This window comes from Felis catus, chromosome B4 (assembly GCF_018350175.1).
Source record: "Felis catus isolate Fca126 chromosome B4, F.catus_Fca126_mat1.0, whole genome shotgun sequence".
NCBI classification, from domain to species: Eukaryota; Metazoa; Chordata; class Mammalia; order Carnivora; family Felidae; genus Felis; species Felis catus.
The window spans coordinates 61350034-61374197 of NC_058374.1; the positions used below are offsets into that span (position 1 = coordinate 61350034).

At 35.3% G+C, this 24164-nt stretch overlaps 1 long non-coding RNA gene across 3 annotated transcripts in view; it reads right to left on the reverse strand.

Moving 5' to 3' along the window:
* Nucleotides 1–7234: 7234 nt before the first annotated feature.
* LOC109501506 overlaps nucleotides 7235–24164 on the reverse strand; it is a 32023-nt gene continuing 15093 nt past the window's right edge. For 2 of the 3 annotated variants that reach the window (XR_006600617.1, XR_006600616.1), the window contains 4 exons: nucleotides 18760–18948; nucleotides 14406–14448; nucleotides 12437–12585; nucleotides 7235–7378 (listed from right to left, as the gene is read on the reverse strand). This is a non-coding gene — a long non-coding RNA (uncharacterized LOC109501506). The remainder of the gene's footprint in view (nucleotides 7379–12436; nucleotides 12586–14405; nucleotides 14449–18759; nucleotides 18949–24164) is intronic. The other variant, XR_002159615.3, reaches the window with a different exon arrangement.

The window sequence follows — 24164 nt, forward strand, 5'->3', positions numbered from 1 at the left end:
CCAGAAGCATGGATGATCACAGCCACTCCAAAACAAATGGAATTTTGCTTTCTGTGACTCCCTGTGGATCTACACAGCAAAGATGAGCTAATGAGACAAAGTACATTCTTGGAGTGTCCCACAGTACAATGGTTCTCACTGGGATTGGACCTACCCTCAAAGGGGCGTTTGGAAATGTATCCACTCAGCCCAGAGGCATTGGAAAAGTGTGGAGACTCTTACAGTTTTCTTGCTGAGGGTTCCCCTTCCCTCTGCCACTGTTGTGCCACAAAGAATTATACTACCCCTAAATCCAATAGCAATGCCTATTGAGAAACAGCTTTAATCCTTTCCCTAAGAGGGAATCCAGGAATCCCAAGCTCCTGTATCACTCGAGAATGTGAATGAGCCTGGGGTGCCTGAGTTTGGCTCTAACCCTGTGGCTTCTTCGGTGTCCTGAGTTACACATGGAGGCATACTGGATGGTTACCTTTGAGTTCAAGCCTTCACTTTCCCTAAGTCAGACTGTGAGCTTCTTCAGGGAAAACTAGTGCATCTTGCATTCACCATGGTTGTAGTCACATAGTTTGTAAATAAATATTTGTGGATAACCCTGAGTTCTGACACTAATTTTATGGTTGAGGCAGTACTTGTGAAGCATGTATCTTCAATGTTGCCAAATCAGACTTGTGTCAATTAGCTCCTCTAATGAAAAATTAGTATGGCACATTTTGCTCTGGCTCCCGTGTGGTAACGCAACCTCCCTTCTTCCTCAAAACTCTGCGAGGAATAATTGCCACATGACTACAGAGCACCATGAGAGTGTGAAATATTATGTAAGAAGGAGGTGAGGTAGGTCATTATTACATAATGCAGTTCTTCCTATCATGGCTTGGCTGTAACATGGAAGGCCTTGGAGGCAAGCCGCAGAGTGCAGACTGTGTCATCAACACACATCAACTCTGAATAATGAATACTCACCGCTTATAATCATAGATACAGCTGAGCCCACAGGAAATACCTAACCTGCAATCAATCTCCTCGTCGCTGTGGTCTGGCAGGACAGGTGATACCTGTCTTCATGAATTTTTGTGTGGGGAATTCATTTTCATTTCAGAATCAAAATCACAAACCTATATTGACCAGTTGGAAACATGTTGATGGTCTATCATGCTTTTATTTGTTTTTATAACAGCAACAGACCATCCATGGCCACCGCTATTTGTTTATATGACAGCATTTTTCATGTAAAAAGTTATTTTCTTTTAAAGTACTTTCACAATCTTTCACTTGTTCGTCTTCCAACAGTCTTGTGAAGGGGTTAGTAAAAGGGACTCGAACTTATGATAAATGGAGATTGGAAAGCCCAGGATGTTGAATAACTTGCTTACCGGTATCATGGGAAAGTGAATAAATAAATGGTTAACAACCTCATGGTGAACATCACAGTAAAAACATCACATTCTTTGGGAGATTATAGTGCCATTTCTTTGCTATAATAAAAACATTCGGTTTGGTTTGTTAGCCAATTCCAAAATCTTTATCAAGGACTTGCAACGTGTCAATGTGTCAGGCACTATGGAGACAAGGATGTGGTTTATGCTGTAGTTTAAATAACTTTTGAAATAATTAGACAGTCCCTACAACCATGTAAAGTATATGAAAACAGAATAAATCAATACCTTTATATTTTTAAAAAAGATACATATTGTGTGTATAATTAATAGAACTTGCCTACAATTGGCAATCAAAAGAAGAGGAAAAAGTGTTAAAGAAATGAGGTAAAACACCATATTTTAATAGCATTAAATGAATAAGAATAGTAAATGCAAATGGCTTGTTTCAGTACTAATGTAATGCCTGTTTGGACTCTGTTGAATATTCAGAAATTAAGATAAAAATGTTGCAGAGTAATGTTTACTTAAAAGGGAAACAGGAATACTTACATTTATGCTAGATGGATTAAAGATTTAAGCACATATCAGAAATGATAATATTAATAGAGGTAAACTGCTTTATAATTTTGAGTCAGGGATGTCAACAATCATAAAAGAAAGGATAAATAGATAAGTAGGTAAGCATTATAAGTTTCTATAATCAAAAGAAAACCTATACAGACTAATGGTAAACTTCACATAAGTTTCATGTTAGTATAACTAAGATACCTAAGATACAAGAAATATTAGCAAATTAATAAAAATATATATACTCCAGGGGCACCTGGGTGGCTCAGTTAGTTAGGCGTCCTACTTTGGCTCAGGTCATGGATCTCACAGTTTGGGAGTTCAACCCCGCATCAGTATCTGTGCTGACAGGTCAGAGCCTGAAGCCTGCTTCAGATTCTGTGTCTCCCTCTCTCCCCCTCCCCTGCTCTCATTCTGTGTGTCTATTTCTCTGTCAAAAATAAATAAACATTAAATATATATATATACTCCATTTAATATATATATGTATATATATGTATATATATTATATATATGTATATATATATGTATATATATTATATATATATATACTCCAATAGAAAGGTAACCAAAGACCCTAAACAGGCAATTCACCAAAGAAGAAATATATATATGATTAACAAATGGGTGAATACACATTCTCCTTCATTAGTAACCAAAGAAATGCAAACTTAAACAATATTTTTCACATATTAGATTTGCAAAGATTAAAAGAATTCAAATATCCAGTGTTGATGAAGTTGTGAGAAAATGGACATGATCGTTGGTGGAAACAAGTTGATCTGGTCTTTTTTTCAGACAGCAATCTGACAATAGATTCCACAAATTTTTATTTATTTTTTATTTATTATTTTTGAGAGAAATCGTGCATGCATGTGTGTGGGTAAGGGGGGGGAGGGACAGGGAGAAAGGGAGACAGAGGATCTGAAGTGGGCTCTGTGCTAACAGCAGACATCTCGATGTGGGGCTCAAACTCAAGAACCATGAGATCATGACCTGGGCCAAAGTTGGATGCTTAACCTTCTGAGCCACCTAGGTGCCCAATTCCATATATTTTTAGAGGCATTCCCTATACCTATTCCTTAGTGGGAATTCTAAGGACAAACAAGAGCATTAAGAGTCGGATACATTAATATTCAAAGCAGCATTATTTACAGTGTTTTAAAAAGAGAAAAGTCAAGCAAAAGGAGACTACTTTCAAAATTATAGTTGGTCTATATTTCAAACTCAAGAGTGAAAATGCCCCCAAAGCCAAAAGGTCCAGAGATGAATCCTATTAACAGATGGACGTATGGCTTTTCAGGAGGTTTTATATAAATATAAATATATAATTAACACAAATGACAGCATATTGAACCCTCTGTTCTGATGTTTGTTTTTTCTTTTTTAATTTAAATATGTTGTAGGCATCTTTCTTGGGCTGAAGAGTTGATATATATAGTCATTAGTAAAGAAAAATATTTACCATATCAAGGAAATGAGGAAAAGAAAAGTTTACAAAATAGCATCATAGCAGGGATTCTTGAACGGAGAGATGGGTAAAATGAGAGAAGTGGATTTTTCATTGATTCTTCTTTGTCTTCTCTCAAAAAATTAGATTTGCTTTTGTAGAAGTCATGTTTGAGTAAGGTAGAGAGCCATGTTTACTTTGAGAAAGATCTGCAAATGGCCCTGAATCAACAGCTTCCCCCCAACCCCCCCCCACCTCTGGCCTTCATATAGACTCTTCCCAGGTTCAGAATCATGGATATATATATATATATATATATATATATATATATATATATATTTTTTTTTTTTTTAGGATAATAATGTATATGAATACAAGCACAGAAAAAATATCCACAAGAATGTTGACAGCAATTATCTTTGCAAGGAAAATATTCAGGTGATTTTTATTTTCTTTTATATATTTTTGGGGATTTTTAACAAAAAGCAAGATTTTCATTTTAAAAAAATGAAGCAAACAAGAAGCCTGAAGTCCTTGAAAACCACGACTGGAGAAATCAGGTGACAGCAGCCCAATATGCAACCACAATCAAAACAAGCTAAAAAAGTTCATAACAATGGATATCTTCTGTACTAAACCATAATTACATGTTTTAACCCAAGAAGCTAGATAAAGTCAAGTGTATGGCATAAATGATCCAAAGAAGCAGAAAAAGTTTAAGAATCTACAGCTGGAAAATGATGATTAAGTGTCAAAAACATTTAAGTTTCTAAAATCATGAATCCTATTAAAAACATATAATCATCCTATTAAAAGGGGGAATGTCCCCATAAAATTCGTTAGGAATTTAAAAGAAAAACATACTTTAGATGAAGGACAGGAAACTTGGAATTCATTACCTCCAGAAGAGAATGGAGACTACATACATTAATGGGTTAAAGAATTATTGCATAACAAAATTAACATTAATTAAAGGAAAATGGAGAATTGGGGAGTATGGCTCTAAATACTTTAGTTTGAAATTAGGCAGTTTAACCACACAATTCCCCATCAGATATCCTCTTACTACTCTTGCCAGAGACAGAGACCTGAGTTGGATGAACCTGTGTCTGATCAAAGGTCAAAGGCTTTTTTTTTTCATTATAAATTCCAAATTAATGGAATATAAATTAATGACAGCTTACTATTTATTATTTGTACTCACAACTGGTAATTTAAAGATGTAGGTGAAATATTAATGGGATAATTTTTTTTATAGCTATGCTAAGAAGATTAAAAAATAACACACAGTTAATGCTAGTCTATTTCTTGTTTTCCATGCATTTGGTGTTCAAGTTTGACTTGCAGTTTAGTAGAATTTGGCTGTATTGTGTCTAGTGCTTCCGGTTTCTGGGCTTGGCAAAGTCACTTCAAACAAGAAGAGCAAGTCTCCCCAAGTAAAGAGCAAAATTATTAGTGGACATATGAGCAACTATTACAGATAAAAAGGGGAAAGATAGGGTTCAAAGTGTTTAAGAGGTAAAGCTTTGACCAGGCCTGTGGCTCATGGAGGTTCCTTTACTTTTATTTCCTATTGAGAGAACTATTCTTCCAACTTGTCACTGCTTTTTCAATCTGATATCACCTATCATCCAAAGAAGGAAGTTTCATTTAAATGGAAATGTCTTTGCAAACTGATCTTAATCTGCACTTTTGACTATTATTCTTCACCCCATTCCCATCCAGAATTAGTAGAACTCTTCTTCCTGAAAAGTTATATCCGGCATTACAATTATCCAGGTATTGGACTATTTAAGTTCATAATTCTTTGCTCCAAAGGTTCCCAGAATTATGACAAGTCATTCTTTTGTTAACATGCTTCTTTCCTTGTTCCCTTTTCTCCTGAACACACAAATACCTATTCTATTTAGAAGTTCACTCGATCTAGGCTCTGTTCCCCCACAATCTCCACCCCTGTTGAAGTCATAAGTTTCTGAATACGACCTGGTAGTCTAGACACACTGTTGATGTGTTTGTTGTCACGTACAGGATCTTATAAAATCAGAGACGTGCATGTAGATGCAAGCCTGCTAGAGGATTTTGCAAGGTAGATGGTGACGCACACGTCCATGTTTTGTTCGCTGGGCAGAATTGACCCCACAGGCTGTAAGATTGGATACTATTTTCCAAATATTTCATGTGGAAGAATTAACAATGAGAAAGCCAAACCTAATTGCTCTTATTTCATCAGTTAGTAGCAATAGGCAAAAGTTTCTTTTAGTTCATATACTTGTCTTGAGTTAAGTAACCATTTCTTTTGTTATTAATGAATCTGGTTCTTAAATGTTTGCTTTACTGTGCAGTTCTCTGCTTCTCTGAAACTCAGCTTTTAAGAGATTTAAGAAAATTATTGCGTAATATTACCTATTGTCCAAATGGTGCAGGAAAGGAATACCAAACACTTTCAACTAGCTGTTCTAATACTGTCTGTATTTATTTATTATTCATTCAACCAACATGCATTCAGCATGTATTACACGCCAGGCATAGTTTAAACTGAAATAAAGACATTTCTCAGGGACCTCAAGGGTTCATGGAGACCCCCCCCCCCATGTTATAAACTATGACACAGTGAGAAAAATGCTAATAGAGAGGTACACCTCCATGCTTATGGATGAAAAAAGTAATAGGAAGATGCACATGTATGTGGGGTGGGGGTGGGGGTGGGGGTGATGTTCATGGAATTTTCAAATACCGAACAGGAATTTGCCAGGTGCCTGAGAGGGGAAGAGCATTTCAGGCAAATGCATCAGACTCTCCAAAACCTTGGAGATGTGAAATAGCCTGGCATGTTTGGGAAACTGCAAAAAGACAGTTAAGACTGAACCAGAGGCAGTGAGTTAGGGAAAGTAGGGAGACACAATCATAAAGGGGAGAAGCCAGACTGTCAAGGACCTTTTATGTTTATCAAGGAAAGGAGCTGATAGGGGTGAAAAGTCATTGAAAGGTGTTAATCAGAGAAGTGTCCTGATTAGTTTTGTACTTTAGGTACTAGAAGCAATAGTGTAGAATACAGAATCAGGAGGAAAGGAAGGTGGGAAAGCCTGTAGGCAGGGAGGTCTAGTCGGAGGCTAGTGCAACAGGATAGGTTAGAAATGATGAGAGTCTGAAGAAAGACAGAAATTGTGGTCATGGAGTGGATTCCAGAGATATCCATAGACTCAGACTTAATGACCTACTGGGTAAGTGAGTAACAAAGAGGAAGTGATCCTAAAGCTTCTGACTTGGACACTAAAATCAAACCAAGTGGAGAATTGGAAAGAACATAAAGGGGATTTAATATTGAATAAGTTTAAGGTGTTGGTGATATATCTACTAAACGTGTCTGGTAGGAGCCTAGAAACACAAATCTGGAGTTCAAGAAAATGGTCTGTGCTGAAGATAAAAAGTCGAGTCATAAATACATGGTACCTGGTATTACAGGAATGGATGAGTGTGCCATGAGGAGTATACAGAGAACAGACATGAGCAAGGACAGACTCTTAGAGGAAAACCAGGGCGTGAAAGGACCTAATGTAGAAAAAAGAAGCCAAGGAGGGGGAAGGAAATAGAGCAAATAGAGATAGAAGGTGATGAAGTAACCACTACATAAAGAAAGGCAGGCATTTCAACTGGAGTTTGGTAAATATTTTGAATTCTAGGAAAAATTTGTTGCAATAATAATTGACCAGTGCCTGTTAAATTTTGCAGCCCCAGGGCCTTTGGAGGCCATCACAAGACAATTTTCTGAATGAAGGAGGGAGAAGCCAGATTGCAATGGATTCACAAGTGGAAAGGAGAGGAGTCAGTGACAACATCAGGGTTGGTTACTATCAAGAAGTTTGAGTGTGAACAGAGGTAAATGAAGGTGAGCTTTCTTTCCCTCTTCTTTTCCACTTCTTTTCTCTTTTTCTCTTCTCTCTTCTCTTTCTTCCTCCCCCTTCTCTTCCTCCTCCTTGTGGTCTTTCTGAGAAATAAAAGAGTTTTAAGCTACAATAAAGAGGTGCTATTCTAAAGAGGTGCTCTTATTAGGGACGTTACTACAAACATCTGCTTTTGGGAACAATTCTTTCATATTAGGTTTTTCTCATCTGTAGTTATGTTTCTAAGGGCACTGATCTGTAGTAAACCAGCCTCTATGTTAATAGCCTTCTCCCTAAAGCAGAATTCTACTGTATTTACTTACGCAGAAGCGTATGTGGAGTGAAGCCACCAGCTAAAAATTGCAAGAATACTGAAATTGACACTCTTTCAGCTCAATGTGTAAGAGTGCCGTACTTATCATAGTCTTTTGAATTATTTTCTTTATTGAGTCTACTTGATAGATCAAACAGTAACTTTAAAACTACTCAATAAGGATTATTTTGTATAAAGTTGAAAGCATTATGGGTAATTTTATGACAATTATGTATAACATGCTCGAGTCTCTCCTCAGGTTTCTTACATATGTAAAAAGAAACAAAATGCATAAGGTGCTTTAAATCCATATGGTTCTTATATTTGGGAAACTTAAGACTGCTTTTAGATATTACCTTAGTAATCCTCATGGATTTTTAGGTTATTTTTTTTCTGAATTCCATATCATCACCTCAGGTGGAAAGTAAGATATGTGTCATTATGACAAATTTTGCCTCTATCCCAGGAAATGTAGCTCTTGCAGACAGTTTTGGCTGACTACTTGGTTTTGAAAGTCCCACTAAAATGAACTACTCTGTTAACTGCTTTTCTACTCACAGCCTCTATTTTACAGGTGGGAAAACTTACATGTATAGCTCCACAGAACTTTAGGGCAGAGAAAAATATGGAAGGTTAGACTGTTTGTTGCTCGTAACCGAAAAGGAGAGTAACTGGAACTGATAATAAATAGAAAGGGTGCCATGAATCCAGGCAGGTTGTATCACTTACTTCTTGTCTCCATTTAATTTCTCTATATTTTCTAATCCTGCTTCCTCTGTATCCTGGTCGGTAAGGTAGAATATGGCCCAGGTTTACGTGCCATGACATTAAATATGCTCAACAACATTATATACTGAAACTTTCTCTCCACCACAGTTACTAAGCCTTGGGGAAGAGACATTGATTGATGCCAACTCATAGTCCAATCAGCCATGGGCCAGAAATGAATGCATGGTCTACAATGGTTTTGGGGAGTATATCCCTGTAGCTTGGGGTAGAGTAGGAGTTAGTTAAGGGTATGGTTGTAGACTAAGCAGATATTCCAAAATGTGCCCATCAGAAAAGCTACTCCCCCACTTTGTCCACACCCCCTGCCACAAATATACCATTTTATAGGTAAGGAAACATTCCCTAGAATATTAAATTATTTGGCCAAGGTTATAAAATGAGAATTCCTAATCCAGTGCTATTTTGGTATGTGACTTAACTTTCTTGACGGTGGATGTATTAGCACTAAGAAACTTTACCAAAAAACCAGTTTGCTTCTCTTCATATCACTCTAAACCTCATAGTCCCCTTTCTCTTATTTTCCTATTTGTTTCTTTCTAAGAAATTAGAGAAAATGCTACATGTAAGAGAGACAATTTTTCAAAAGATCCTACCTCGGTAATATATTGATTTATCAATTTGTTTTTATGCTCAATAAGCATGTTTTATATACAAGTGGGAGGGAGAGTTGTCTCTAGAACATGAGGATGAAAGAATCAAAACACATGACCTCTACTCTCCCCAAATAGGTTTCCTGAATAATTGAGAAAATAATATATCTATATATGAACAAAATAGACAGCATAAGCAAATGTATAGCAATGTAAGCCAAACTGCATGTAAATTTCTGAGGAAATAGAAAATAAGAAAAAGGATGAAAACTTTCAGTAAGACTTTCTGAAGGCCAATTTTTAATAGATCTTACAGGAAGATAGTGGTTATACCTCAAAGGCTGCACATTTATGGTCCACAGGTCAAATCAGGTTTACTTATGTTTTCTTGAGTAGTACTTTAAAAAAATAACTTAAATTGTAATGCCTTTTTTGTGGGACCTGCTCTTCCCATTGAGCCATACTCTGGACCACTCAGTATTTTATTGCATTCTTTACTCTACCATGAGTATGTTGCCTGCCTCACCCTTGATGATATTCCCTGGATGTGGATTGCCACGATGAAAGAAATGTACAAATCATTTATTCTTGGGAGATGAATATATACAAAGGCAAAGAGCTGTGAGCCACGGATATGTGCATATAAACTAGGGATGTAGTAGAAACAGGCCTGCATGAAGCTAAGAGACTATTGGACTATTGGTGGAATTATACAAATGAAAATGGATAGTTTCAGAGGGCCCGGATGATAGAGGGCCATAAGCACTATGGTCAGAGAATTTAGATTTTTTTTTTCCATTAAGCAGTTTTCTGTCACTCTAAGTTCCTGTCTGAGAGTTACTTGAGTTATTTGAGAAAAGGTACTTGACTACCATATAATGGTTCAACTTGAGGAGGAAGATAGGAGCTCAAAACTGTTTCAAAACCTGTAGGAAATAACAGTTTGGATACGGGTGGTAGTTCTGACAATAGACAGAAAGGAGCACTGGCAGGTAAGAGAAAATGGAATCAGACAAGAACAATACAGGAAAAAGAAGTTATGAGGCTGCAGTTTCCACAGAGGGTAAGAAAATTGGAGAGAAATGGCAGAATATAACATTCTGTTACAAAGGTGATGAAATAAATAAAAGCTGGTTTTCATATTAGCGCACAGCAGCTCTCAATCCTGTTCGTGGGTCTATTTCCTGCCAACAGTTACTCGTGGCTCCAGCTACTTGACTCTGCTGCTTGTCAAGAAAAGAACAGGCAGCCGCATGGGGTCTTCTGTATTTTATTCATTACAGCTTCTTTTATTTGTTGTTTTAATGTATTTAATTTACTAAATTATTACAGATGTTTTATATTACAATGCTAATAAGAAAAATATGAAAAGATGCCCAACTTCTTTTAAGTCTGGTAGAAGTGGAAACATTTTTCCTTTTGCCTGTTCAAGTTTCAGTTGATCCTTTTTGAAAATGCTGACTGAAAATGGATGGTCCATACTAATTTCAAGTAGAAGGAAAGAGGAACAAATTTTAAGTGACATTTTGAAGAAATCATTATGTATTCGGCTTTGAGGTTTGAGACATTGAGAATGTCATGAGGACCTCTTGAAGATGATCACAAAATGCATTACTATTCTTTTCTGGGATCTTCATTACTATTTGAGAACACTAAGTATACAGGAAATGCTTATAACATGCCAGCATTATTTGGTGTTAGTAGTTGTTGGAGTGTGTGAAAATCTTAGACCCAACTTTTGTGGGTGGCTTTTGTGGGAAGTACACTTCATGTTGCACAAAGGGAAATAGTCTCCCCAAGAACTGTATTTATGTGTGATTCATATATGTGGATTAGAACACTTAGGGGAAAAGCTCAACAAAAGAAAGCAACTTTCCCTCGGGGCTTCATGATTTACACAAATTAAATTTGTCACTGTTAAGACAGATAGAGCAGGCTCACTTAAGATCGAATGCTCCAAACCCTGGGCTGCATTAAAGCTCATGAGATAGCCACAGGTAACTACATTAGATTTTCTTTGAACTGGTCGTCTAATTGGAGCCCTGTCACTGCAGAAAGCAATTGAAATTTAATTAAGGGACAGGAAACTCCCAAGTCTAATTTTGTCCTGGAGCCGCTCTGTGGGTTGTCTCTCAGGACTTCAACAGCTGTTGAGTGAAGGTTTTGGCGCGGATGCTAAAGGCTGCCCCGGTGAGGCAGCTTCCAATCATGCTAGGGCATGATGGCTTATTTCTAGGTAGGCTAACTCTCCACCTCCGTAGACACTTTGTGTTACACTGATAGACTCCTGTTTGCTTTGATGCAGTTTGTAAGGGCACCTTCAAATAAGGGCCAAATGTAATCATTATAGAAGTAAGTTCTTTAAATTTAATCGTGATAGAAGTAAGTACTTCAACAAAGAACTCGCTTTTTCTTTCCTCTATTCCACTTGTAAATTTCCTGGTTGTTTCTGATACCAAATCCCCCCCAAATAGTCAGGTCATCTGAACTTCGTGGGGAAAGCTGAAATGCAATTAAGTGAGAAAATGTAGAAAATATCTTTGCAAAGAGTGAAGAAAACGTAAGATGTTATCAAATATTCTTCTAACAAAAACAAACTTCTTGAGACACATTTATAAATTTCTGTAAGATTCATGCCAAGAGGATAGCAGAACTCCACTTCTTCCCATAGCTCCTTGGAGTAGACCCAATGTGCTGTCTTAGATAGGAGCATGTCTTGCTACTCTAGCGGATTTCTTTTAACCACTCCCCAGGCATGAGGAGGATCTTTAACTCCCTGATTGGCTTAGATTATTTGGAACACAGCTGATTTTTAATGATCCAATATACTAATCTGTGGAGCAACGTTGTATAAATATCATACCTACTGTGCAATGCCTCCGGGGAATAATAAAAATGTTGTATTAATCTTTTCATAATATGAAGAACTTAATTGTCAATGAATAATTCCTATTTTGTCATATGATCTAATATGTATATAACTACTTGCAAGTTGAACCCGACTAAATTTTTAGAATGGCTGAAGTCCTGAAGGTTCGATTCAAAATGACAGAGTCATGCAGTGGTGAAAGCCTGGGTCTCAGACTGAGTGATGTCAGAACTACCCTTCAGGTATAAAGCAAAGATTTTGAGTGCTGCTCTTGCTGGCATGTTTTCACTGATACATGTGTTTAGGGACATCAGATGGAGCAGAGGAGAAATGGGGTGTGTTACTTCGAACATATAATAAGCCATCGGACAACTGAAAGACATACTGGGGGCCAGCACTGACTGAACTCCTTTAACTGTTCTTTTCTTTGGGAAATATAAGGGGGGTGGGGAGTTGGATGGGAATCGTTTTGACCAGATTGCTGGTGGAGGCTAGACCTTCACGCTCTACCGACACGGGTGATGGTGGATGTTCAACTTTTGGCATTGTTGGCAATCTTTGCATATGGAGGAAATATGATTAGTAAATATCCCCAACTCACCAATTCTGACCTTCTCAACATTGCTGACGCTTCTAAAACTGGAAGTTTTACTTCAAATGAAGAAACAGTGGGATACTTCACTCTTCTTCCAAATATGTTGTTTTGAGCTTCAGAATCTCTCTGACATATTGTTACCATGTTACTGTGCGCTGTAGATGCAACAGACTGGTTAAAGACCAAGTCTTAACCGCAACCATGTATTTCCTTTGTTTTATATATTTAGGTCAGATGCTAAACATAGCTGTAACATATTTTCTTTGTGGTTTAATTTCCTTTGTGATTATTTCTTTTATTTAATGGGAGTGTAAAAATGTCCCAAGGACTAAAAACAAATTGCAGCTCATTTTTAACATAGGCACTAAGAGGTACTCTGTTAGTTTGCCTTTGGGTCAAGATTAAACTTTCAGGATCATTTCGGGTTAAAAATGCAACAGTGAGACATTTACATTTTCTTAACAAAACATAGGGGACTATATTCATGTGGCATTCTTTCATACCCCCTTGGGCCCAAGTCTTATAACAAACAAGGAATGAGAAAATGTGGGCTCCACAGTGACTCTCAGTATATCTCTGGTCTGCGCCTCCCCAGAGATGCCCGTGAGGCGCCTGCATGCAGCACCAGCCCGTAGCTTATAATGACTCCCCAGAGATGTGGAGGGATTCCTGGACATGTAAGAAGGAAAGGCAAACTAAGTCATCAGGGCAGCACCCCAGGACCACCATGAACTTCACAGCAGTGCAACGAGTGATGTGTGTCCATCTTCTAAGTGTTAAAGCTGCAAAGAGGTTTTTCATTACTATCCAGCTTATTAATGTGTGTTTGCTTCTGGCACTTCATTCAGTTTATGCCCTGATAGTGAACAGGTCTGTTTTAATGGTATGTGTAATTCTCATTTCTCAGTAGAGGTGTTGAAATATTTGCTTCTTAAACAAGACAGAGTTTTTTTCTTTCTTTCTTTCTTTGTTTTTTTTCTTTTTTCTTTCTTTTTTTTTTTTTTAACAGTCACTTACCTGTTCATTTAGTAAATAGCAGAAATATATATTTTTATCCTTTGGCCATTATGAACATAAAGTATTCATCAAATCCTAAAAGGCATCCTTAATAGAATATCCTTTGATTTTACTCAGGACTTAATATATTTAACACCTGGATAAATTTAGAGTTCTTTTGAACTAAATGAAATCACTGAGAATCTAACAGCTACCAGACAGCTGTTAATAGTTTTAACAACTACTTGCAGTTGCCCAGAGGAAAGAAAATGTGGTCCATATAAAAAATGCAGTGAATTACAATGGGAACAATGGTTTAACTTTAATAAAGGGGAGACCTGTTTATTTTAATAGGACTAATATTTCAATTGTTAAAAAATTAAAAATTATCATTTTAATTTCCTTGAATTAAAAATAATCCCTGAAGAAATAAATCCATGAAAAAAATTAGTAATGGCTTTCTTCCTACTCATATTCTCATTATGGTTGGAGAATATAGTTTGAAATGACATAGATATGTGCTTTTCTAAAAATATTTTTATTTGAATTACAAAGTGCAATTTTTTTCTAAAATTATACTGAGAGTCAATATTATATTAAATGAATGGCAAGATAAACATACAGACAATCTTAAACAGTCTCTGTCTTTTTCCAGGAAGATGTCGGATATTTAAGGAAAGGAAGACATAATTATTAAATGAATATTAGTCTAAAAATATTCAAAATTAATCAACAAAATCAGGCACTTACATAGCTGATTTTTTATTTTAATATTAATAAAACTTTCCTAAGTTCTTGTTTCTTCACCCAAGAAAGGTATAATCCCCTGCACCACTTACCTAATTTGTGAAGATGTATTTTATTATATAAACAAATAATTGGGTATAAACATGATTACACAGATTTAATTCACAATGTTAAATACTAACCATGCTGATTTTAATAAAAAATATTTCCCTAATAAAATCTTATTACTAACCTTTTTTTTTCTTGAAACATGTGTTTCCACCACTTCCAAAGACCTGGTAATCGTTCATGCAAATGAAAAAAAAAGTGTATGTTTTCCATAACACGCATAAGTTGTTCCACAAACATCTGGTAACGAAGCTTTGAAAGCTGCTAGATTCTGAGCCAGCCCAGGTGTTCACTACAACATCTCTAGAACTCAGCAATTGCCTGCAGTAATTTGTTGCAACTCGTATTGGCATTTTTACGGTTATGATGAGGCAAAGGGTGATGACATCATGTTCTAATGTTACGAAGGTGCTGTGAATTCGGTGTGAAAATTCCATCAATGAGTGATTGTTACTGAAATTGACTACATTGGTGGCCATCACATTTTGCCAACTGCAACATCTGGGCACAAGTTAGTAGTGGCGCACCTTGTAAATAACTTAATTGAAATTAATTGCCAGAAGTTTGCAGCACCCTAGGTAGTTTGTAAGTACCATTTCTTATTCTGCAATGTTTTGCACTTGGAGAATTTTGTATTCTCAGATTCTGTTTTAGCAGCTTGGGATGAAAGTGAAAAGTGTAGAAAATGTGTGACGAAACAGCAGGACCACAAGGAAATAAACATTATGAGGAAGAAAACATTGCCATCTATCTGTATACCTACTTTCACTGATAAAATATTTTTCTCACAGAAGTAATTTTAAAATTAATGTATAAAGCAGTTTTTTTTAAAAAAGGTCAGTTGAATGATTAGACATAGGTCCCTATTTCCCCAGAAAGAAACATCTAGTATTTTGCCCATGTTGTAAGTATTAAATGCTCACTGTGCTGATATAAACATGTGAAATTATTATATACTATAAAACCACATATTTGAAGAAACGAAGAAGCTGTTCGGTGGAAAAACTAGGAGACTGAATCGGAAATACGGGTCCTGTCGTTGCTGCCATATTCTGAAGCATTTAGAATAATTTTCTAGGTTATTCATAGCTTCATGCATCATAAATACAAGGAAAGGTAACCAAAAAATAACAAGGATACTGTAGTCAACAAAAATGAATTTTTCAATAAATAATGATGTCAATTCCTTGCTTCTTCCCTTCTTCACTCCTCTTACCTTTGAATTTTTGCTTTTTAAAAAACATTTCAAGAATGGAAAGATGATTAAAGATATGAAATGTTGGTAGTTTAAAATTTGACATGAAAAACCAATTAATAAAGTTTACATTTGCCTTGAAAGCACCACAGCTTATATATTATAATATAAACTTCCATAATGCCCTCAATATTTCGGAAACTTTTATAAAATCTGTTTTAAAAAATAACTATTGTTTTGTTCTGTATGTTCAATAAGGAGATCTACAAAATTAACTTTTTTTGACTTTAATGCAGGAAGAATTTTTTCTAACTAGTGTGATTCTTGTTATTTAAAAAAAAATTCTGCAACTTATATTTTTTCCACCCCTACCAAGAAGGTTAAAGCTAATTTTTTGGGTAAATCAGTAGTTATCCTGAGCCCACACTTTCTGAAACAACCAAATTGCTTTTTCTGCCGTTTTCCCTTTTATATTTCTTCACTTTTGTGCTTTTGCACTTGCTTCAATAATCACTTATAGAATCTGTGTTTTCTATGTAAATTAAAGTAGATAGGGGCTAGTTAATAAATATTCTAGAATATCTAGGACTACCAATTGGTATTCTTTCACATAAAATATTTACAATTCAAAAAATCTCTTCTTCTGAAAGGGGTGGGATGTTTCAAATTTTATTTTTTTCTCCCTATAGCTCACTATAACAAAAATTATACTTTATATAACAATATTTTGCTTTGTTTTTGATAACAGAGACCCTTATGTTCACACGTGAGCTTTTGATGTGACAATACAACCTAGCTATTCCAAAAAAAAGAAAGGATTTGAATTCTTTTTTGAACAAAAAGAAAAAAATTGTATCTCTATACTTATTCATAAAAGCAATCTTAGTGCTTTGTCATAATGGACATATTGTTCAGGCAAAGTGAGTTCAAGGCACTCTGCAAATGTAAGAAAGGATTCCATTTAATCTTTGCTTTTGTTAGGAACAAGCGTGGAGAGTACGGGCAAAGAAGCAGCTTTAACTTATGGTTTTAATCTTAAATGTTTGAATCCCTGTAAGTTTCCCTGAGGTTAATATTTTAATGGTATCAGATCAAATTAAATAGAGAATATGTGGAAGGAATGGCAGGCAATTAACAGAGCCATACAAAATCAATGACAGTTGCTTTTTAATCACATTTCCACTCAGCTGTTTTTTCCTACAAATGAATAGATTTTACAATAAAAATGTATAAATCTTTGGAGCTATAGATAGAGCTATATGATCTTAGGATAAATCTTTATGATTTAAGGAATAAAATAAGTCCCTGTTCTTAAGGATCTTGCTATTAATAACAACAGCTACATTTATTAAAGCTATAAAAGAGCCTGAAGTAGAGAAGTGAGTCAGGGATTTTTGCTAATGAGTTGCAGAACTGACTATTCCAAAAGGTTCTTAGGAGGCAGTCCTGAGCAGTGCTAGAAATAATGAACAGAATATGATTCAGATACTGAAGGCAAGCTAAAAGAGATTTCTCAACTGGATATAAATGAATAGTTTTAATTATTTGATAAAGCATTTTTCTTGCTATATTCCACCATTTTTTTTTTTTTCGTACATTGTGGTAAGAGAATGATTTCAGTCCAAAACAATTGCAATGGCCCTGAGAATGTCCTAATAACATTTGGGTAGTAGAAAGGTTAGTAGTGTGGCAATTGATTTTGAAGATGTATTCTTTCATTCCGTTAATTTTGTAGCACCTACCAGGCTTTGTGGATATGGAGGCCAATAAGGCTACAGCCTCATCCTGTACTTTGTGCTCATAATAACTATCCTAAACTATTGAAATATGTTAGTTACATTTTATTTTAAAAGACAGGTACAGAGACAACAAAGCAGACCTACAGTGTTAGATGTCAAGAGAATAGCGGGGCGCCCGGGTGGCGCAGTCGGTTAAGCGTCCGACTTCAGCCAGGTCACGATCTCGCGGTCCGGGAGTTCGAGCCCCGCGTCAGGCTCTGGGCTGATGGCTCAGAGCCTGGAGCCTGTTTCCGATTCTGTGTCTCCCTCTCTCTCTGCCCCTCCCCCGTTCATGCTCTGTCTCTTTCCAAATTATTTATTTCCAAAAAATAAATAAACATTGAAAAAAAAATTTAAGAGAATAGTTATGCTTGGAGAAGATGGGAGATGGGTAGAGAAATGAAGGGTACACAAAAGAGGCCCTTGAGATTCTGGTAGTTTGTTTTTTGATCTGTGTGTTAGTTCTATTTGTGGTTCCATATTCACTTTGTGAATATTCATTGAATATACGCTTATAATTTGTGCACTTTTCTTAAGTTATATATTTGTAAAAATTTACATAGAACTAAGGAGAAAAAAGAGAGAGAACTGTTTAATACATATTTAAAAGATATGCCCTCCTTTTTCTTTGTCAACCAAGTTTCGTCATCTTTTTGTTACTCTTCAATCCACTACAACATTCTAGTATAGTCCATATGATAGGGGTCTCTATGAGATTGCTAATGACAGAATCACCATCTCTCATGGCCAGTCTTGGCTTGGGTCCTTTTGACTTTTTAACCATTCTTTCTTTTCTCTAAATAAGATAGTTCAACAAAAAATTTTTATTTCCTTATTTGACTTTTGTGACACCATATTCTTTGGGTTCTTTTTCTAATTATTAAATTGTTCCCTCCTACCCCCTTCATTAGATTTTCTTCTAAACATTCCTTAGATATTGATGCTCTGTTTTTTTAAAATTTTTCTCCTTGTTTACCTTCTTCCAGGGGAATTTGATTCAGAGATTTTATTTTTGTTTTTTTTGTTTGTTTGGTTGGTTGGTTTTGTTTTAACTACAGTCTATTAATAATGCTCAAATCCTTATCTCCACCTCCAAAAACCTGAGATCTAGTTCCATATTTTAGATTGTCTACTTGGCATTTCCACCTATTTTTCATATAAATGTCCCAAACTAAGTAAGTTCCAAACTCAAATTATTGTCTCAACTCCAGAAGTCTCATTTTCCTCCTTTATTTCCTGTCTCAATTAGGAGTTCATCTTTAAGCCAGTCATCCAAGGTAGATATTTCTGAATAATTCTCTATTCTGTCCTTTCTCTCTTTCAATTCCCATATGAATAAGCCACCATGTTGCTATTAGTACCAATTAAATATTTCTCAGATTGAGCCTCTCTTCTCAATTCCTTTGAAATAAGTATAGTTTGGACCCTCATTATCTTTTCTCCCCAGAATATTTTTATATCCTCATATGTAGATCCCTTGCCTAAGATGTGAAAATCCTTCTCACCTGTTTTTTACATTGTTGCTGGAGTCAGCACACTGCTATTATGTTTGCAGCACCATTCAAAGGGAACTTCCTGCTGGCACAGCACCAGGAACACAGTTGGCTAACTCTTCTTTTAACATCTTCCTTTTGAGATGCAAGAATGGCTAATCTCAGCAATAGCACTAGAATCCAAGGAAGGGTGCCATTCACCTGTCATAATGTTCAAGAGATTTCCATTGGTTATAGGGCAAGTGTAGCCACATTTTAAAAAATGACATCTCATATGTATTTTAACTAAAATTCAGGAGAATGTGATCTCTATAAAATGACAGAAGAGAGCAAGTATATAAATTAACACAAAGGGAGGTAATTTAAAAAGGACAAAATTTCAAACTAGTTGAATTAGAAAAGAGGACATTTAAAAAATTAAAAATCCAATGGGATTTCAAATAATCTTCATAAGAAAAGAAGCAACAGTGCAGAAAATAAAATCAGCATTTAGAAAACAAATATGGAGAACAAAGCATGGGAGAGGAGATGATAGATCTATATATTATATATTATAAACAAGAGTGTAAAGACAATATGTCTTTTCATGTTATCTCCTTGTTCCTTAGAACAAATTTCTAATTGTAGACATATTGGGTCATATGATTTAGAAAAGTTTTAGAATGTGTTACCAAATTGTCTTATGAAATGGTTAGATTTATTATTTTACCAACAGTGACTACAAAAACAAATTGTTTCCTATCCAAGCTCACACAACTATTACAAATCTTTTTAAAAAAATCTTTCTTACCCTATTTTAAATCCCATTAATGTTTACCCTTAATCTTGGAAAATATTTTGTATTGGACATCTCTTTTTTTTATGTTTATTTTTGAGAGAGAGAGAAGGAGACAGCATGAGGGGGGGGGGGGGCAGAGAACAAGGGAGACAGAATTCGAAGCAGGATCCAAGTTCCCAGCTGTCAGCTGTCAGCACAGAGCCTGACCCAGAGCTCGAACTCACACTCACAAACCGTGAGATCATGGCCTGAGCTGAAGTCAGACACTTAACCAACTGAGCCACCCAGACACCCCTTTATTAAACATCTCTTAAGAATGTTTTGACATTTGCACCAGGTTTGCATCAATAATTCCAACAAATATTTAACTTTAACTCAGTGTTGAACTGCCATTGATGCTCATTTCAATTTTTTCACTATAATTTCTTCTCCCTTTTATTGTTTATTTTTATGCATTTCCCATTGGACAAGGACACATCTTTAAAAATGTTTTCATTAAGAATATTTAGATGGTATATTTTCTGACCCCTTGCGTATATGAGAATGCCTTTCTGTTGACTTCATATGTATAGGACAGTTTAGCTGAGTTTAGAACTTGTGAGTAATAGAAGATTCTCTCAAAAGTAGGATACATTGTTTTCTTTTTCAGTGTTATAATAAAGCCCAGGACCAATCTGATTTTTACTCCTTTACAGGCAATCTGTGTTAATGGGCTGCTATGTTGTAGAATATTTTGTTTTGTCTTTGAAATTTAAAATATTTATCCTAATATGTCTAGGTATTAGTATCTTTTAATTAATTTAGCCTGATTCAGTTATTGAACTATTTCCATTGCAAATGTACATGTTTCTTCAGCTTTGAAAAGTTTTCTATTATAATATTGGTTAAATTGAGAAGAAGAGCACAGATCAATATTTACTCATGGAATTGAGGTGGGGGGAAAGGGGGAAACGAGTAATAGAGGTATCAGGCCCAGAAGTTTTTGTGAGTTATTTCTAATTATCAAGCAATAGGTAATTCCCATGTGATAAATTTAAATTCTTTCAGAATACAGGAAAAGATAGAAATCTTCTCAATTCATTTTCTAATGCAAATGTAATCTTGGTAACAAAATCACAAAAAGATAACATAATATGATATAACTGCAGAAATCTTTCATAAATATAATACAAAAAGCCCAACTAAATAAAATCTTTTTAAGTTGATAGTATATTACCAAATACACCAAAATGAGGTAGGGAATTTTTTTCAAATATGGCTTAATACTAGAAAACCTATTAATATAATTTTATCACATTAAAAGAAATTATATGTTCATTGCAATAATACTGATCTTCTTAAATTGGACTAGATAGTTGTTCTCTTGACATTACTTTTCTACCCTTTTATTGCAGAGAAGACGCCACAGATAGAATTTGCCAATAAGAAGCCCTGACATGAGATTTATTGGGCATGAGAAGGAAAGGCCATTATTCTCTGGAGGCAGTTGCAGACTGACAAATGAGCACACATGAGATTTACACTGCTTTCTCAAGAATTCTTGAGAATTACCTGCTGTGGTGTTACAAACTGAAATCTTTACTTTTGAACTCCCTGACCTTTGTTTCCTCTGGTTTTCTAAGAGTTGCATAAGCCCATGATTCCTATACTAAACTTTTGGCATCTGAATTACATGGAGTGCCTTCTGTGTTCCTGGTTGATCCCTGATTGATAAAATACAGAAATTATATTTTATAACATTCAAAATCCAATGCCTAATCCAACTTATGTAATACATATCATATATAGTAGATCAAATTTAACGAGTACATAAAAAATTAATAAAACTTTTCTTAGATAAATCTTGAATAAGTGGAAAGGTGTACCTCATTCTGGGATGTTGACGATTCATTATTATGAAGATATCAAGTACCTTCAAATTAATTCACATATGTAATAAAATTTAAATGAAAATTCTCATCAGAACTTTTTTAAATTTAAAAAAATTTTTTAAAATTTGATAAACATTTCATAAAGCTTTCTTGAGAAAATAATGAGCAAGACTTATTATTTATGAGAAAAGAACAATACATAGATAATTGGCTCAATGAACATTAAACCAAATTATAAAATTACAATAATTAAAAATGCAATACAGTGCCATGTCACCATAGACACAGATCAATAGAAGTAGAATAAAAAACACACAAATAAAATCTAGTATATATAGGAATTTAATAATAACAAAGCTGTACTTAATTTTTTGTTGTTTCTCCTCCACCAGATTAGTGAACTCTACTGGTGTGTTTCAATTTTTGAATTGACAAACAACTCCAATCCTCACTCCCTCATCAACTGCTTGGGGGTTGACATTTGGGTGCCTAGAATAAATTGCTTACAGTTCTTTTCATCCAAATAAGTGGGCTTTTTTGAAATGGTTCTTGTTCGCAGCCTTAAAGATATATTTGAAATTGAAAGACAATACTGTTAAAAAGTCCATACTACCCAAAGTGACCTACTGACCCAATACAATCAAAATCCTATCAAAATCTCAACAGTTTATTTTGAAGAATCAGGGAAAAACATCCTAAAATTCATATGGAATCTCAAGGGACCCCGAATAACAAAACAGTCTTCAAAAGGAAGAACAAAGTCAGATGTCTCATTACCTCCTGATTTCAAAACTTACTACAAAGCCACTCTATTTAAGAGTGCAGTATTGGCATACAAACAGATATACAGACAAATGGAATAGAATAAAGAGTCCAAATTACACTTTTGCACTTATGGCCAAATGATTTTTCACAAGGGTACCAAGACCATTAAATGGGGAAATGACAGTCTTTTCAACAAATGGTGTTGGGATAACTGGCAAGACACCTACCAAAAGAATGAAGTTGGACCTTTCCCTTACATCATATACAAAAATGAATTAAAATGGATCAAAAACCTACACATGAAGAGTTAAAACTATAAAGCCCTTAGAAGAAAACATAGGGAAAAGTCTTTATGACATCAGATGTGTCAATGATTTCGTGGCTATGACACTAAAACACAGGCAGCAACAACAAAAAATAGATAAATTGGACTACATAACATAGTGTGCGTACTACATAATACTAGTGTGCATTAAAGGGCATGATCAATAGAGTGAAAAGGGAATGGGAGAAAATATTTGCAAATCATGTATCTCACAAGGGGTTAATATTTAGAATGTATAAAGGACGACAGCCCAAAACCAAAAATCCCCAAAGAACCCAGTATAACAATGGGCAAAAGACTTGAATAGATACTTCTCCAAAAAGCTATACAAATGGCTAACAAGCACATGAGGAGATGCTCAACATCACCAATCATTAGCGAAATACAAATCAAATCCACACGAGATGGTACCTCACACTGATTAGAGTGACTGCTATCAACACCCCCCCCCCAAAAAAAAACCAAGTGCTTGCGAAGGTGTGGAGAAATTGGAATGCTTTTGCTCAGTGAGAATGTAAAGTGGTGCAGTAACTATGGAAAATAGTATGGTGCTTCCTCAAAAAATTAAAATTAGAATTACCATATGATCCAGCAATTCTACTTCAGGATCTATACTCAAAAGAATGGAAAACACCTTTGTGAAGAGATGTTTTTATACCCATGTTCATAGCACCATTACTCACAATAGTCAGATGGTGAAAACAACCCAAGTGTTCAGTGACAGTAAAACTGATAAACAAAATGTGATACATACATTCAGTAGACTAGTATTCAGCCTTAAAAAAGGAAATTTTGACACATGCTAAAACATGGATAAACCTTGAGAACGTTGTTAAGTGAAATAAGCCAGTCCCAAAGAAACAAATACTTGATTCCATTTTTATGAGTTACCTTGAGTGCTCAAATTCATCCAGACAGAAAATGGTAATTTCTAGGTTCTGGGGGTCGGGGGGAGGAGGGAATGGAGATTTATTGTGTAATTGGTACAAAGTTTCAGTTTTGCAAGATGAAAAGAGTTTTAGAGATAAATGATGATAACGGTTGCACAACAATGTGAATGTATGTAATACCGCTAAACTGTACACTTAAAAATGTTTAAGATAATAAATTTTATGTCTATTTCATCATAATTAATTAGGTACATATGCAACTACATATATATTGGAGATATATCTATAAAAGGGAAGACCAGAGATGTTTAATTCTCTTATGCTTTCTGATGATAACTATAACCTCATTTCCTGGTACCTCCCTTTTTCCCCTTTAGGAGAATACTAGCCAATGTTGTGACCTTTCCCACTGCCAGAAATCTTGGGACTAGCTGAATTTTCTACTCTCTCCTTGTTTTCTAACAAGTCAGTGTGCTCAGTGTGCTTCTTAAACTAGATACCATCCTTCCCCTCATGTGGTTTACAATCCAGGTTGAGGTGTATAAACAGCAAAAGGGGCAATCATAACAGAATGTGATGGTGTCAATTTCTAAAATGTTCACCCGAAGTCCTGATGGTACTGAATTCAGTAGGGCTTCCTATGGTAACTTAGCAGATGTAGGTGACTAAGCAAAGTGGTGTTAAGAATAGCATATTGCCTTACAGTTCTAATTGGACATGACATACACTGAGAATATCATATACAATATTCCAACAAGATAAAAGGCTTATTTTTGTTTTAAATTATA